At 35.9% G+C, this 16,956-nt stretch overlaps 1 protein-coding gene across 1 annotated transcript in view; it reads right to left on the bottom strand.

Annotated features, from left to right (window-relative positions):
- Positions 1-16,956, bottom strand: part of RPS6KA3 (ribosomal protein S6 kinase A3) — a 78,347-nt gene that overhangs the window by 48,496 nt on the left and 12,895 nt on the right.

The following is a 16,956-nucleotide window of genomic DNA, read 5'->3' on the forward strand; positions in this document are numbered from 1 at the left end:
GTGTAAGTTTTACAGCAACAGGAATGGTATATTTAAATTGTCCCTACATATTGGTGACATTTAATAGGTGTAAAGTCATGAAGTGACACAAAATTATGAAGGTAAGAAAAACAAGGAAACATTTACAGCTTAAGATACTAAAATGTTCAGCTCAAACAGAATGTGATTCTTAAAGTAAAACAGACTCATCCTGAAAAGACAGACTGCATTGCCTCTGCTGTCAGCTTTGGCAAAACTGAACTAAAATCAGATGAAACACGGTAAGTTAACAAAAACCAAGATATCCAAATGTGTAAGATCTCCAAGATATGCACGCACAACAAGACTTGGGGTGGCGGGGGGGTGCTGGTGCTAGGAAGGTTTTATTTGAATATAACAATGTGGGTTTGAAAAAACCCCTAACTTGTGGTCAGCTATGCATGGAGTAACAACAACTGGCAGTTTACATTTTATAATATCAAGAACAAAGATAACTTATGTACAGTACATGCTATGAGTACCTATTGTTTGAAAGAACATTCCATAATTTTAATATGCTAAAACTCTCAACAACGATTTGCATTACATTTTTAATGACTGATACTTGTTAGAGTGGAAAATGAGTGTTCTTATAAATAAGATAAAGAAATGATTAAAAAAAGAGAGATACCAAAAACAGCTAAAGGCTAAACAAAATAAATGGCTGCTTCACTATACCCAAATTTCACCAGGTTTCTCTAACAAGTTGAGAAAGAGACTTCTGAGAAAATTCTCTTTAGAAAAAAAGTTCACAGTTACAAAACCCCAGAAGTTCTTATTCTATGAGATATGCGATAACTGTATCCTGTGTTGCCTCCTTCGCGGAAGAGGATATTAAAGATAACACACAACATCCGTATTCCGTTTAAATAAGGGACAGAACTGACTACAAAACAAGGTTGCATGTTCACTTTCCCACAGAATGTGTAATACCTAGATGTAGGTGAAAATTTCAGAAGTGCAATGAATTTCAGCTGGCAGATGACTAAACACTGATCAAAGAACTCTGCCTCTGCACACTTGGTATCTGTTTGAAATATATCAAGAAACAAAACAACAAACCTGTAACATCTGAATAAAAAAGTTTCACAGTGAGAGAACATAAAAGGCCACATATCAACCCCTTCTGCATCTAACAGAGATGGTGGTTATGAAATAACTGACATTGAAAAGGAGCAAGGATAAAACCTTCACCCTCACACTCTTTTTTATCTGAAACTTCTGAATTTCATGACAATTTCCTGACAAAAGAAATACCCTAGTGTGTTTGCTTTTAGAATTGAGAAGCAGTTATTTGTCTCACTAGGGCTTTTAAATAAATTATATTTTTCTAGTAACAGGCATGTATGACCAAGTCAGACATGGCTGTACATATTCAGGTTCATCAAAAACCAATGGGAAGGAAACCTTGCATATATAACAAATCCTTAGACAGGTCCTGTATTCAGAAAAAAGTCTTCCTGGACAGCGAACATTGCTGATACGCTGACCAAAAATTGAAACAATAGGGTTAAGACTGACTTAATGCAAGGATTACATTAACAGTTTAACAAATTTTAATCTAAATGAATATTTAAAATGTAATCCAAAATCTAAGCTAGGTTAAGTAGCTACTAGAGAAATTAACTATTGGTATTCCTAGTCCCAACATTAACCAAGTTTCACCTTTATCTGTCAATTCTGTACCGCTCTTGACAGAGTTAACAAGGTACAATCAGAAGTATCTTCTAAGTAGTGTTACTTACAGACTTAGTTACAACTCATTTTGCCCCCTAAGAGAAGTAGGAGTTCAGATTTTTCACTGTGGAGTGACCTTGCAGCTCCTAGTTTTGTTGTCTTCTGTGAATGACTTTTTGTTTTTAATCGTTTACTTTTAATGTTATTTTGGAAGCCCTTGCATCCCTGCTAGACACAGTAACAATGGACTGATTTTATGCTGTATATGGAGCAATAGCCCCTTACTACTGCTAGCCACAACCTTCCTGAGGAGATTCAGTTGTTGCTAAGGCATCTACCCTAAGCGTGTGTTCAGCTGAGTGTTCAGTGATATTGCTAGCCCTTTCAGAACCACTGCTAGTCAATGTCAAGTTGTTCAGCTAAACTGTGAACAAAGAATCTTACACAAGTTAGCACTTAACAGTGCCAACAGTGGTATTTTTAACACTACTTCTACATGGACACTATTAACACATTAAGAAATGTTGGTGTGATCCCACCAGGAACTCTTCCATGAATATTTTCTGTTTAAAATGACATTTTAAAATGGATTTAATTCTGCTTTATTTGTATTTATTTTGTATAGTGATAATTTACACAAGAAACAGTCAGAATCACCATTAAGAGAGTTCACAATTCCAGAATTTCATCTTCTATACAGTCAGCAGAGTGAGAGCGAAATAAAAAACTTCTTCTGCTACTTTTAATCACAACTAAGTCAGATCTATTTTGCTAGTATGAGCAAACACCTTCCTCAAACATTAAGCATCTTTCAAGACACAACAGCACGCAAATAAATTTTAGAATTAAATTTCTGAAATAAAGATACAAATATTTCAACAGTATTTAAAGTGAAATCCTTTTTCTATACGTCAGGTAAAAGTAATATCTATCAGTGTAATGGACAGTTCACAGTTTACTTCCTTGTAAATACTGTTGAGCTGTACTCCAATTTCAACTGACAAACCCAGTGCTGTATCAATTTATACTACTGACTATACGACTTTCAAAAATGCAAATCCAATGACTAGAGACCTAATTGCAACCTTTTCCACTTGAAGGTTAGGCAGCAGCAAAAAGACTGCTTTTTATCAGTTTTCATTTGTTAGTATTGGGTATGTAGCTACATAGATTTTTTGTTTTTTCGTTACGGAAGTAGCAGCTTTGTTTTCACCTCTCTCCATCTCTTTTTCAGGAATATTTTGCTTCCTCTAGACAAACACATGTTGTTCAGGCACATGTACATTCAGTACAAGTGAAAATAAAAATGAAAACAGAAAAATGGATTCCCCAGCAAGTTACTTAACACTGCTCCAACCACAGTTGCAAGTTTCCTGTAACTACTTTGTTATCCTTCATCTGCTGGACGTTGCTGTATTTGGCAAAGAATTTTCTGGCTCTCACAAGCAGAATAAAATTGATTCCTATAATCAAATAGAAACCATTTCTGAAACACTATGCCATTAAACCTTGGTGCTGAAGTTACATAAAGCAGTTATGTCCTGTAAGGTTAGTCCGGTGATTGGATATCAAGTGATTTCAAAAGGACGATTCAATCTTGGCATGGTTCCCCAGCTCATATACACAATTTCCTTTTCCACCCTTGAGTCAGGAAGTCTCCTTGATGTATTTTTACTTTCACAACTTGTTATGAATGTAGGATGAATTTTCACTATCACCTGAAGAAACAAAACCTATATAAGCTATGCTTTTTGAAGTTAAAAAGAGTCAACAACCTGACAATCAATTACTTTTACCTTCTGTATTAGGACTTACGGATCTTTTTATCAAGGTAAAAATGTGAGTTAAAAATGAGGGCACCACTATAGCTATTTAAAAAAAAAAAAAAAAAAAAATCTCAGACACACTCTATATACATTCATACATTCTGTACTCACTGAACTTCTACTTTTAAATTCAGAGCTGGCGTAAAAAAATAAAATTCAATGTCCAACAAGCATTTTGCAATCTCCTTAAGCGACATTAGTGACCTAAACCATGAAAGAAGAAATATTCCTTATATCTGTGACTAATATTCTATTTGAGTCATTTAACAGAACGATCACATAAATGCTCATACACAAACAATTGTTCTAAAAAGCTGATTAAAATTGCTGCTTTTGAAGTAGCAATTATTCTAATATAACAAAAACCAAAGTACTGCCAAGCATAAAATTAAGTCAAGCTGACTTAAGGATATTCTGTGTTGTCTGGTTTACATTAGCACCAAAGAAACACAAGAATAGAGCAGAAGTTAGTTCTAATTAATGTAGACATTTGAAGTAAGAAATACAGGTTTCTACAGTCTATATCTTTGTCTCTTTTAAAAAAAGATGGGAAAAAAATATTACATTTTCAATTGACATCAAATTACTCGTTGCAGACGGCATCTGTTGTTTTACCTGACAGAAAAAAAGATGTTCTAAAAGCAAACTCTATTTGCAAATATTTAGTTTCAAAACTTTAAAAAAAAATTCTTAAATTGTTAAGTCTTTGAAGTGAAAAAGCAATGCACAGAGATAAATTAAAAATCACTATATTTACATATTTATTGCTTAGTTTCTGTACTTACTACTCCTCCATTCCTGACCTCGTACTACAGCAGTTTTGAGATCTAGAATGACATCCATGTCCACATTTACTCAAGCTAGCCAACTCACATAATAAAGACTGCATACCTGATTACTGAGACCAAACTGCTCCATTCTTTTGGCATAACAGATGAAGCAAGACAGGAGTTTGACAAATGAGTCCTGTCCCAGAGCAACAAGTCTAAGTATAGATGAAGTCCTTTGGATAAACTTGTCTGGCCAGGCTAGGAGGGTAATTGTAAGCATTTTAAAACTTCAGTGTTGGTCACCAAAATCAGTTTTGCAATGTGGTTCTCTTTCAATCAAACACAATTAAATGATCTCATGACCTAGACCGTGCATGTGAGCACTGGAAAAATAGACTCATTGGGTTAAACTCTCATTTCCCAGTAACTTCCATGTTAAGCTTTGTTTCTGCTTTGTAAGTGCTAACATTTCAGAGAACTGCAATTTCAAAAAACCCACCTCAAGATAAAAAACTATGATCAAGGATTTAAAAAAAAAAAAACCAAAACACATGAGAATAATCAGCACTAACCTATGATTCTTCTTGTATAATCTTAAAAACATTTAAAAATTTATATGAGCTGAAAACCCTTAAGTTTGGTCTGCACTGTGTAGCATTTAAAAAGAAAAAAAATATAGAACGTTAAAGACAACAGAATCAAGCTGCAATAAATGATAAAATAATGCCCCCATTTTTTATTCTAAGACTTATATATTTCATATTACCTGTGGAAAAGAACTATAGTTCAAGGCTATAAGTGCATAAGCATTTATTTTACAAGGTTTATGTTAAAACCGCTGTACATAATGCAGCATATGTTCTATTGTTTTATATCTATATCTTGTTTTACTGTTTTAGTTATGTCAAGCAAATTCATTTTCATTTTTTAACACATACTGAAAAATATAAATCAGCACATAGGCTAGTAGGTGTTAACTACTATCCCTTTTATAGTAGATCACCTTCAACTTAAAAAGACAGTGTACTCGAAGAGTTGACTCAAAGGGTTTTTTCCACTGTAGCAGCCTTACAAGAGAAGAAACATGAAAAGTGATTTGAAGTTTGTTGACAAAATGCTCTTATCACATTGCATATTTGTATGTATTGTTAAATAGGCTGGAAACTGTGCTTGGGATAATACAGTTCTCCACTAGATATTTTTCTCAACTTTAAAAAACATTGCATTTAAATATATGCTTAAAACCAAAACAAATTATACAAATTAAATGTCTGCTATGACTAAATTATCATTTCAAAGTTGAAATAACCATAATATTAACTGAAACAGAAGTGTCACTATCCCTAATTCAATTTCCAAAAGCAAAGTTAAGATACTAATAAGCCTGAGTTATTTTAACTGTCACTCCACATAAAGTACTACAAGAAAATATAATTATTAAAATAACTAAGTATTAATTTAAAAAATACAAACACTCTAAATAAAACTAGACTCTCCGTGAGACTAGGCAACAAAACTTTAAATTCATATCTTGGGAAAGAAAGTTTTATAGTACTTACATGCAAATAAAAGTTACGTAAATAATGCTAAATTAAACAGGTACCTTATAAATTTCTACAAAAATATGAGCACAGCATAAACTTTTGTTTTCAAGACAATGCAAAAGGCTTTGTATACAAACAACACTGATCCAAAAGCAGTGTAATACTAAAACTGCTTTGAAATAAAAAATTTAATGAAAATGTCACCTTTTCCCCCTTATTCTTTTAAATAAGAAACTAAGCTCACCCGAACAGAACGAACACGTACAGCCAGAAACTTAAACATGACTAAGAAACCATGATGTTTAGATTTTCTGACTGAGCGATCATAAATCTAGCAGGGAAGACCAACCCTGCCGTTTTTGCTGTGACCAGCTGTTCCAGCAATTAGAAAATTTCCTGTTAGGCAAGTCAGACACAGTTGGGGGGTGGGGAGAGAGAAAGGAGTAAAAAAGGTCAAAAAAAAAAAAAAAGCAGCAAAAAAAAAAAAGAGATACATCAATTCCTTCCCTTCAGCAGTAAAGAAAAACCAGGCAGCAGTGGTACTCATGTTGCTGATGCTGTAGAGATCAGCACAGGAAACTTAAGCAGATTGACTGATAGCAACATGCTGTTGCAGATGTTATTTATTCCTGGTGTCAGGAAATTTCAGAAATCATGGTAGTATGCAACACTGCCCTAGCTAAGGCAGAACAGTAACTATTTTAAGTCCTGCATTTGACAATTTTCGTATGATTAAGTTAAAATTCACAAATATTCTAAGATATTGTGTATCACTACTTTTTACATTTCAATGCTGAAAATGTGGTATGTGTATGTGTAATAACTTTTTATTTACTAGAGTTGTTTGAGGACCAAACTGATGTTGTGTGCCTCTGAAATCCTGCACACAGAAATGCTACACAGATGTTATAGAGGTTAGGCCAAGGCAGACTGCAGAAACTCTTTGAATTGGATCACCCAGCTTGAACACCCGACTTATGCACTGATATTATATTGCTCTGTAGAGAGTGAAAACTTTCTTGAAGTAATAAATATACCTAAGCTTTCTTTTAATGTTTAAAAGAAAATCCCATCAAACTTCAATTTTTTCTAAGAATTAGAATTCAGTCTAACTACTTTGAACACTTAAGAGATAAAAGTTTTTAATTTGATCTCTCTCTAGATTTATTTTTTCTAAACACTGGCAGTATCTTTAGCTTTTCTGCTATTTTTTAAAAACACAGTTACACAGTGCACACTCCATTAGAATATGAAAAAAGGCTGCTTTTCTCCTAGCAATGAATAAAGGCACGTAACAACATACAGTCAAAGGCATCTACAACTACTCTGCTATAAACAGATCCAGGTGATTCCACTTAGCGACTCCATACCGAAACGAACGTACAGCATAACACTATACTTTCTGCACAAGAGATTGTAACAAACAAACTCTCCAAACTATCTCCCTTGATTGGGTTCTAACAAATGTCTGGATTACCACCAATTTTTTTTAAGACTCCAATTCCTCTTCAGAACACAAAGCCAGTAATTTATTTATTTTTAGTGACAGAACACGTTGCTTCTATCTCTATACCACATCCTGGCTGTGTACAGTATTGGTTTCTAACTCTACATTTAAAATCTGGATTATATATGTCTCCACAAAGTAAGCAAAGACACTCTTGCCCAAACAGAGAGGTGCCAGACTCTACTTGGACCCCACAAGCAAAAATGTGTCTTTTTTGGTCTCCTCTTGTACTCCTCTGGGTCTTTACTCATGTCACATCCCCAGGGATTGAATTTTCCAATTCTATGTAATAAATATACACAATTATTATTAGATTACTCAGGTACTCAATAACTATTACTACACCTGGAGTCCTCAATTACAGTGTACTTTTTACAGCCCAGTGTGTTACATCTTTTTTATAGGAAACAATCTCTACAACAATATCAGTAACAGCATAAAAAAAACTATTAAATATGTGTTTCAGGATAAACAAAGTTTCTTGAACACAAGGATGTTACTGCAACACAAGGATTTGAAGTATTTCATAAATAGTACTGAAATTACTTGAAGCTCTCTTTTTTTTCAGTTTTTTAAAACTCCAGTTATTTCCCCATAAAAAATGAAACATATCAAGAATTGCAGCTTAACAGCAATGTAGTTTTCCACATTTTGAAGACTTAAAACAGACTTCAATAAATAACTGGGAGACCATTCAAGCTTTCTGCCTTACCTTGTCAAGAACATGTACAAATGCACTAAAAGCATAGTAGCAGGAATCTCCAAATCATTAAATTAAACTCTGTGGTAGCAAAGAGAGCTGAAAGCAGAAATGGAGAGTAAGTGGCAAGACCTGCACTAACTACAAGGTTCTTTAAAAAGAGATCGTGAGTAAATAACCATTTTAGAACTTTTTTTGCTGTAAGGATATGAGTGTCTTCTGTTGGAGGTAAGCTGCATCTGCTAAAAGACACAGGAATAAGGCATTTCAACTGCAATGTTTGTACAATTACTGACTACTGCTCTCCCAAACCTTTTATGTGACCTCTCAGTGAAGTACAAAGCACAGTGCTCAGGGGTCAGCGGGGTTACTTCATAACAATAGTTCTCCTATAACTAGTATGAGGCTGCAGCAGGTGGAAGAATTTCTTGTCTTCTGGGAGAATAAAGCCTGCATGGTTCCCAGAGAGACTACCAGCCAACTGGAAACATTCAGATACATGCTACCTAATTCATTTTGAGAATCTCTGAGAAGAGAGCTTGCTCTTTTAAATATTCTGTCATATGAGAAAGAAGACAGGTTAGTGAGCAGCAGTCCACAATACGGAAGGCTGTGATAACAAGGACATATTGCTCCAGCAAATTGCTCCCTTTACCTTGAAGACTTTGATAAGGATTTGTATTACACATGTTTATGACGAAACACAAGTGAATCTAGAACAAAAGGAATTTGCTGTGCATGTGACAGTTCTATCAATTGCAGAACTCCACTTGCACATGTTTCCTCCTCCAGTACAGAAATACAAAGTGAGTTCATCTTCTATCTTCCTCTCCTTTTAAATTAGATGACATTTTCTTTTTTGTAAATTTAGAGTATCAGACTTGCTATATCTGTATCCAAGAGAATGGGGCTCCCAGCCTGCACAGAGAGCAGAAAAATTGAAAGACGTTCAAAGAATGGAAGAACTCTCAAGGTAGTACAGGACATGTGGGAAACCCTACGTTTTATTGAATTAAATCATAGAATCATTTTCGTTGGAAGACACCTTTGAGTTCGATCCAATCAAGCTAACACTGTCAAACCCACCACTAAACTCATGTCCGTCAGCCCCTCATCTACATGTCTTTCAAGTAACTCTAGAGATGGTGACTCTATCACCTCCTTGTGTGTGCCACAATGGGATGCTCACTTTCACATATTACCAGAAAACGTTGAAGCATTTCATCTAAATCAAGTTCATTGGGTAGACTGATAATCTTCTTATACCCTCAGTCTGTGAAGTGTAATAATGCAAATTAAGTCTTTATTCTGCTAGGCAAGCAAGGCTCTGCAGTATAGACCTCCCTCAATTCATAGTATATCAAGGGCTGGAAGGAACCTCAAAAGATCATCTAGTCCAAACTCTCTTCCAGAGCAGGACCACCTAAAGTAGTCACACAAGAACTCATCCAGATAGAGTTTGAATGTCTCCAGAGAAAGAGACTCTACAACCAACGTTGGCAGCCCATTCTAGTGCTCCATCACCCTCACAGTGAAGAAATTCTTCACTGTTCCAGCTTATACCAGGTTGCCTCTTGTCCTATTATCATTAGACGTGACTGAGAACAACCTGGCTCCGTCCTCCTGACACAAGCCCTTTATATATTTGTAAACATTAATAGGATCTGGAAAAAACCCAAAGATGGAGTACACATAAGGAATTAAAAGTCCTCATTTCATAAGGTCGACAGTTGACAAACAGGGAGCTAATTTTTGGAGTCTTCAGAAGTTGAGTAATACATCTCTCTTCATAATAAATATGTTTGTATAGCCAAAGCAGCAATATTTTATTAATCAGGGGGTGTGGCAGTTTCCATCTGCTAGTTTACAGGCTTTTCAGAGCTACCATCTGTCTTCTTTTCATGTAACAACTAAGCAGTTTCACTTTTAATGCAGTTCACACTCTCAAATTATTCAATTTTCTGACAAAGGTGCAGAATACTTTTTGGATCTAAGACATTAAATGCAAAGTGAGCTGCTCAGAAAATCCATTAGAAGACATAAATGAAAGGTTTGCTGTAACCTTTCCTCAACACCTGATGACATCTTGTGGAAAAAGAAACCCAAACATTTCAGGACTTGACTGCTCTGTATGGGTTTGACATCCAGCAGTTAACAGCTCAGACTAAAAGCTTTGCACCATTTGTAACTTCTTACACAGGTAAGATGTATGCACTTCACTGTAAGTTACTGGCAAAAATTATCCAAATTGCAAGCACAGCACAATGCTTTAGAAGACATGAACTTTCAATTTCATTATGGGTATTCTGTCTTTTACAAAGGAAAACTTGGGAATTGAGAAGGAAATAACTGGATTCAGGTTTTACAGATATAAATGGTTTGCCTGAGAAACTTATTTGTTTGAGAAGCAAGTTACTTAAGTGTAAAATTAAATATCTGTGTGTATGTTTCAGTATATTTAGTAGAAAACATTACCTTAAAGTCTGAGTACAGTAGTTGTAACCCAGATTGTTTCCTTCATGGCATTACACAGTGGACGTTGTCTTATTATACAGCTGGGTTATCATCTGGCTTTAATTACAATCTACTTTGTAACATGGAGCATGGTGTTGTACTGAATTCTGTAATGTGATGTTTTCAACAATTCTATTGCTATGGCTGTAAAGAAAGCTTTCTCAGTTTGATTTCCCTATAAACAGACAAGAATTACACGTTCAAGAATGTGTATGGAATGTGAAACAGTAACTTGACTGTTTACCTTGTCTTTCAGTAAAACTGCAAAAATACTAAGTTGTCACTGTTTTACTACTAATAAGCTATACAAGTAGCTCTTTCAGCTAAAACTAAGTATCAATCTGTAAAAAATCAGAAATCTCAAACCCACTGGTCTATGAATCCTGGCTTAATCTGCCAAAATGCAAACAATGTTTTTGAAACATAACAGTTTTCAATAGTAAAATGCTGTAATAGTAAACATTAAAGTGAAACTAAAAATCAGTTAAAGCTACTCTCAAATGCTTTAAAATCTAAACATCTGTCAGTTTAATGATGCTTTTATAACTGAATTACTTCTTACCATTTTTACCTTTCATAGATGGTGACTCAACAAACGAGATTACCTCAGATTACTCCAGTAGGAGAATTATGGGCTTGAACAATGGGGTGGGGATGGGGGGGGAAGGCAGCTGTTCTGCCCATGACTGTAATTGGCAAGTGATCTCTGTCCTTATCTAGACACTTTCCTGCCCCGTGTCCTTTCCCCCACTTGCCCAGTGTTTTTATAGATTCATGGTAAATTGTACAGTGTACATGCATGTCTAATGTACAATCTCAACGTTATCACATATAATTGACTGATCAAGGTCAGTACTTTGACATATGTCCCATATGCTTAAAATTAGTTTTCTAATGTATCTTAGAGCCTTTTCTAAGCTCACATATTCCTTATAAACCTCTTCTATTAAAGCACCGATGGGCAAGACAAAAGTTATAGTTTTCAATTACTGACTTTTCTTTGCAAGCATCTTACACCACCTTTTGGCTACCTACTGACTAATCTTAGTTATTTTAGTTTTGTATTTTTTAGTAAGAAGATGCCAACTACTTAGATTTATTTTTATGACCCAGATAAGTCTTTAATATACTGCTTTATGCTTTAGTTTTATTTAAACCTATGTATGCTTTGATTCTGCTAATTTAAAAGATTTTGTTTAAACTTTTACCAAAGCAGTTGTCAAGTGTAATAAAATTACCCAGTCACCACAGGAGAGAGGGTTTACTTTTTCATGTCAGTTGTTTGAACTTGAATACGTTCCACTCCTTTCTGTACTGAAAAAAACAACCTTCGGTCATTGCAGGTTAACAAGTTGTAGCTAATTGTAGTTTCTGCTTAGCTTTAACTAGTAGTAAAGCATACATCATGATTATTAAGAGCTCAAAACAATTAATTTGCTCAGTTAATTTATCCAGTCTTATGGACACAGAGAGGATAAGATTGAGAAAGGTAGCAAATAAAAGGCTTTAAATAGCTTCCCCTGTTTAAGTAATGTTCACTTAAGCTTTCATATCAGGTCAAGCAGCCTGTTGTTTACTTGTTCTTACATTCATTTCCTGCTGGAACCAGATAATTTATGAGACATTAAATAAAAAATGTTGAGAAAAAGCTATAAAGTCAGATATAACCAGTACTTCAATTTTAATAAAATTAGAAGATAGAATGATTTCTGTTTTAAGAGTTACAAGACTTTAAGCCATATAACATCTTGTATTCATGCACCATTATAGCTCCTGCTTTTCTTAAACTATGAACTTCGAATCAAAGCTATGCAACTCAGACTCTCCTGTCAATTAACTTTACTTTTGACCAAATGAATAGGGATGTAATAAAATGAAAATTATCTTTTGATAAGCAGAATACTAGACAGACTTCCTATGTAAACAGAACTGTATTAGGCTTCAATATTTATTTTAAATTTCTTATCTGATTTGCATTATCAGCATACTACCCAAACACTTAACACAGCACAAGGATGCAGTATTTCAAGTTTTCACTTTCTATCTCCACAGAACTATGGCAACTCCCAATCCTGAACGTGCATACCTCACACACCTACCAAAATATCTTGTCTTCTTACTTGATGTGCTAGTACACGCCAGGCCTGTTCACTATATTGTCCTTAGTTTCAGCTGACAAATTTCAGATTGTCAGTTACTACATAATTGCTTTAAGATGATTTCAGTGCAAAGTTAGAGAAGATCTTAAATGAGTTTTAGTAGTAATTTTAAATTAGTCTTTATCTTGCACCAAAACAGGTATGAAACACTGAAAGAATATCACATCCTAGCTGAAGAAGTATTTTAGTAGTTGACAGACAGCAAAAGCTAGCTTCCAGTTACAACTGCCTGAGCAGCCACGGTAATTTTTTGTTTTTAAAAATAGATTGTTTTACGTCACTGTTGGCAACTTTTTACTCACAACAACCTAGAAATAAATGCAAAATATGTTCCTAAAATACTGGTTTAGCATTGAAAAGCTAAACATGGGCAAAACAGTCTCAACTTGGGGAAAAATTTATTTAATTTATTTCCAGTTAAAAATAGAGTAGGACAGTGAGAAACAAAGACAAAACTAAAACCACCTTTCTCCCATCCTTCCCCTTCTCAGGTTGAACTTCACTGCTCCATTTCTTACTGTTCAATCTCCTCCCCATCGCGCAGCACAGGTTGGATGGGGAATGGGAAATTAAGTTAGTTTGTAGCACTGTCTCTGCTGTGTTCTTCCTCATAGTTTACCCCTGCTCCAGCATGGGTCTTTCTCACAAGCTGCAGCTCTTCAAGAACTGCTCCAGCATGTGTCCTTTCCACAGAGTTCCAGTTCCTAAGAACAGACTGCTCCAGCATGAGTTTTCAATAGGCCACAGTTCCTTCCAGGAAGGCTGTGCTTTCCTTCAGGACACATCTACCTGCTGTGGTGTGGAGTCCTTTGCAGCCTGCAGGATGGATATCTGCTCCATTGTGGTCCTCCAGTGGGCTGTAGGGTGATAACCTGCATCACCATGGTTTTCTCCAGGGGCTGCAGGGAAATCTCTGCTCTGGCACCTGCAGCATCCCCTCTTTCTCCTTCTTCACTGACCTTGGTTTCTGCAGGGCTGTCTCACACTTTTACACTCCTTACTCTCACAGCTGCTGCACAATTTTTTACCGTTTGTAAACATCAGAGACAAGTGCCAACAGCATCATTGACAGGCTCAGCTTTGGCCAGTGGTGGGTCCATTTTGGAGCTGGCTGGAACTGGCTCTGTCCTACAGAGAGGTCACCCCCCTACTACCAAAACCCTGTCACATAAATCCAATACAATAGATATGCATATAATTTTAGTAGATAAACGCAAACAAAAAATGTTATAGGAAGTTTAAGTTACAGACTCAAAGCAAGGAAACTGGCACTGGTCACAATAAATTAACAAACCAAACCAGAACTGAACACTTTCACAAAAAGAATTATTCTGTTTCAAACAAGAATTCAAGTAAGCATTTTAGTCTATGTTACGCAGAATGTTAGAAGAAATTATCTCCTTTTAATGTTGCCTTATAACTGCACAAATATATTTCTTTTCTTACTCTAACACTGCACTCCTTTAGAGTCATCTGTCAGCACTTGCCTTGTGGCTTCACCCTGTATTAAAGAGAGTAGAGCCTTGCATGCTATGGAGACCCACCAAAAGCAGTTATACAGTACAGTCTTTTATTTTCCCAACTTTGGTATCAGTTTAGGAGCTACATCTATTACTGGTACATTTGAACACAAGCATGGAAAAGGCAACTCCACTTGTTGATGCAATTGCATCCACGCTGCATGGGTGGGAACAGCTTTGGCCAAACTTCAGCTAACCACAAGCTGAAGTTTGCATAATATGCAAATCAGCGTATGAATCCTGAATTCCAACTAAATGTAGAATTCTAAAAATTGATGTAATGCCATTTATCAACAGGCTTAATAGTCAAGTAGCACTCTATAAACACAGAACTACAGGTAAACACTAAATATGCCTTCACGTAAGAGAAAGTCACAGGCATTGCAATAAGACATCTGAACTCACTGGTATCTTCACATTAGGAAATTTTGTAAACTGTAAATTTGACATGAAGATAAGGAATTGAAACTATCAAGGAACCTTCCTGACTGTGATCTTCTCTATAGTAGCAGCCTCTTATTTTCAAGAAGCCTGGGTTAAGAATTCCATTGATTAATGCCTCTCAATAACCACAACAATGGAAGCTACAGTTTCACCGTCCTTCCTCACCCTTGATCTTCCTCTGAAAGATTCCTGAAAGCTGAAAGCAGAAAGGAATACGAGGTATGAGCTTTTAGAATCTACAGATGGCTGAAAAAAAAGAGAAAAGTTACAGGGAAGGAAGAAAAAAAGGGATAGATATCTGGGTTTTTTGTGTTCACTTACTAGTGAAGCTGAGGGACCACTCTACTGTTTACATGTGCTTCACAATGCATTAGGTAAGAGCTCTGTAATGCTTACTGTCCAGATCTGATTTATAGCAAACACTCAAGGTTTACATTAATAGTTCAGACTCTGCCTTTAGCTACTGCATCACCATGAAAACTTCACTAAGGATGTTTCAGCATTTAGCACCTTTTCTGAGGAAGGGGAAGGGGTCTTAAAGTCACAATTCCTCAGCTATCACCTAAAAGTACCTCCATTTCTGGAGTCCTTAGCTTTGTCAGCTCTGAACCAATGAACACAAGATTTCTTCCACTCCAGATTAGTATCAAAAGAGGAAAGACTTAAGAAATCCCTCAGCCTTAATGGACAAGCTTTGCTATTCTTGAATGCACTCCAATGTGACACAAAGTTTTCAAACAAAAGCACAGGAAGAGGACCTAAAACTTTGTATACTGGTATGTTGGTTCTATGGAGAAAAGGAATAGAAAGAATCTTACAGGCTAATGATTATTTGCATTATAAATATTCTAGTTTTGCACAGGTGTCCTGGTTTCAGCTGGGTAGAGTTATTTTTCTTCCTAGTTTCTGGTACAAGGCTATGTTTGGGATTTGTGCTGAAAACAGAATTCATAACACAGGAATATTTAGGTTATTGCTGAGCAGTGCTCGCACAGCCTCAAGGCCTTTTCTGCCTCTCACCCTGCCCTGCCAGCGAGTGGGCTGGGGGGCTGTGGCACAAGAAGCCAGAAGGCAGCAGGTCCACCACAGCTAACTCAAACTAACCCAAGGGCTATTCCATACCATAGGGTGTCATGCCCAGCATATAAACTGGGGGAAGTTGGCAGGGAGTAATAGATAACTGCTCAGGCATCAATAACCAGGTAGTGAACAATTGCATTGGGCAACATTTGAGTTTGAGGTTCCCCCTCCTTTTTGATTTCTCTCTCTTTTCTATTATATTGCTTTTCATTACAGTTCTTATTATATTTAGTTAATAAATTGTTCTTGTCTCAATCCCTGAGTTTTACTTTTTTTCCCAATTCTCCTCCCAATACCACTTGGGGAAGGGGACTGAATGGCTGCATGGTGCTTTATTGTTGGCTGGGGTTAAACCACGACAACACAGGTCAATAAGGAAAATATGAAATGACTAACAGTAACAATAAAAGGGCACAGACAGATACTGCCAAGAAATATTACCACAGTATTGAAAACCAAAGGTGATATCTGCTGTTACACGTTGCATATCGAAATAGAAGGGGAAAAGCTGTGGTGTACACTGCCACGCTGAAAGAATTGTATTTCATACAGTCATCAGACACGCATCTGCAACTGAATCTGTGTGGAATTTTACTGTGAGAGAATCCTTTGTTGTGACACAATCACAACTGAAATCTTAACTATTAATAAAGAATACTCTAGAGCTCATAGATGTAAAATATTTTCATCTATGCACCGATGAGACTAACAGAAGCCAAGGGAAGTATTTTATTTGCTGGCTCTAGGAAAAGTGGACAGTAAGAGAACTACACGTTTTTTTTCAAGTTTGCTAAGATAAGAAGAGAGAAGTTTAACCTCCCTTCATATTCAGGAATGCTGTAACTATTCACATCTTACTATCAAACCTTCTCACTCTCCAACTGAATTACAATTTCTACCATATTTAGCTTTTTGCTTTTCACAGGAAAGCCCACCTCATACTAAAAATACCAGTGAGAGTCTATATCATACAAAAAGCACTAAGGACAACATAAAAATTCATCAGAACAAATAATAGGATACAGAATCAGAAAAAGTCAATGAGAAAGACGTGCTTTCAAAAATATCAGGATCCCAGATTCCATCTCATATCTAATAAAACTAAACAACAAAACACTAGTGGCAAATTGCCTGTGAATTAAGTGATATCAGTGATCTACCATATTGTACTACCTTTATTACAACCATCTTTTTACT

This window comes from Colius striatus, chromosome 1, assembly GCF_028858725.1.
Source record: "Colius striatus isolate bColStr4 chromosome 1, bColStr4.1.hap1, whole genome shotgun sequence".
Taxonomy (NCBI): domain Eukaryota; kingdom Metazoa; phylum Chordata; class Aves; order Coliiformes; family Coliidae; genus Colius; species Colius striatus.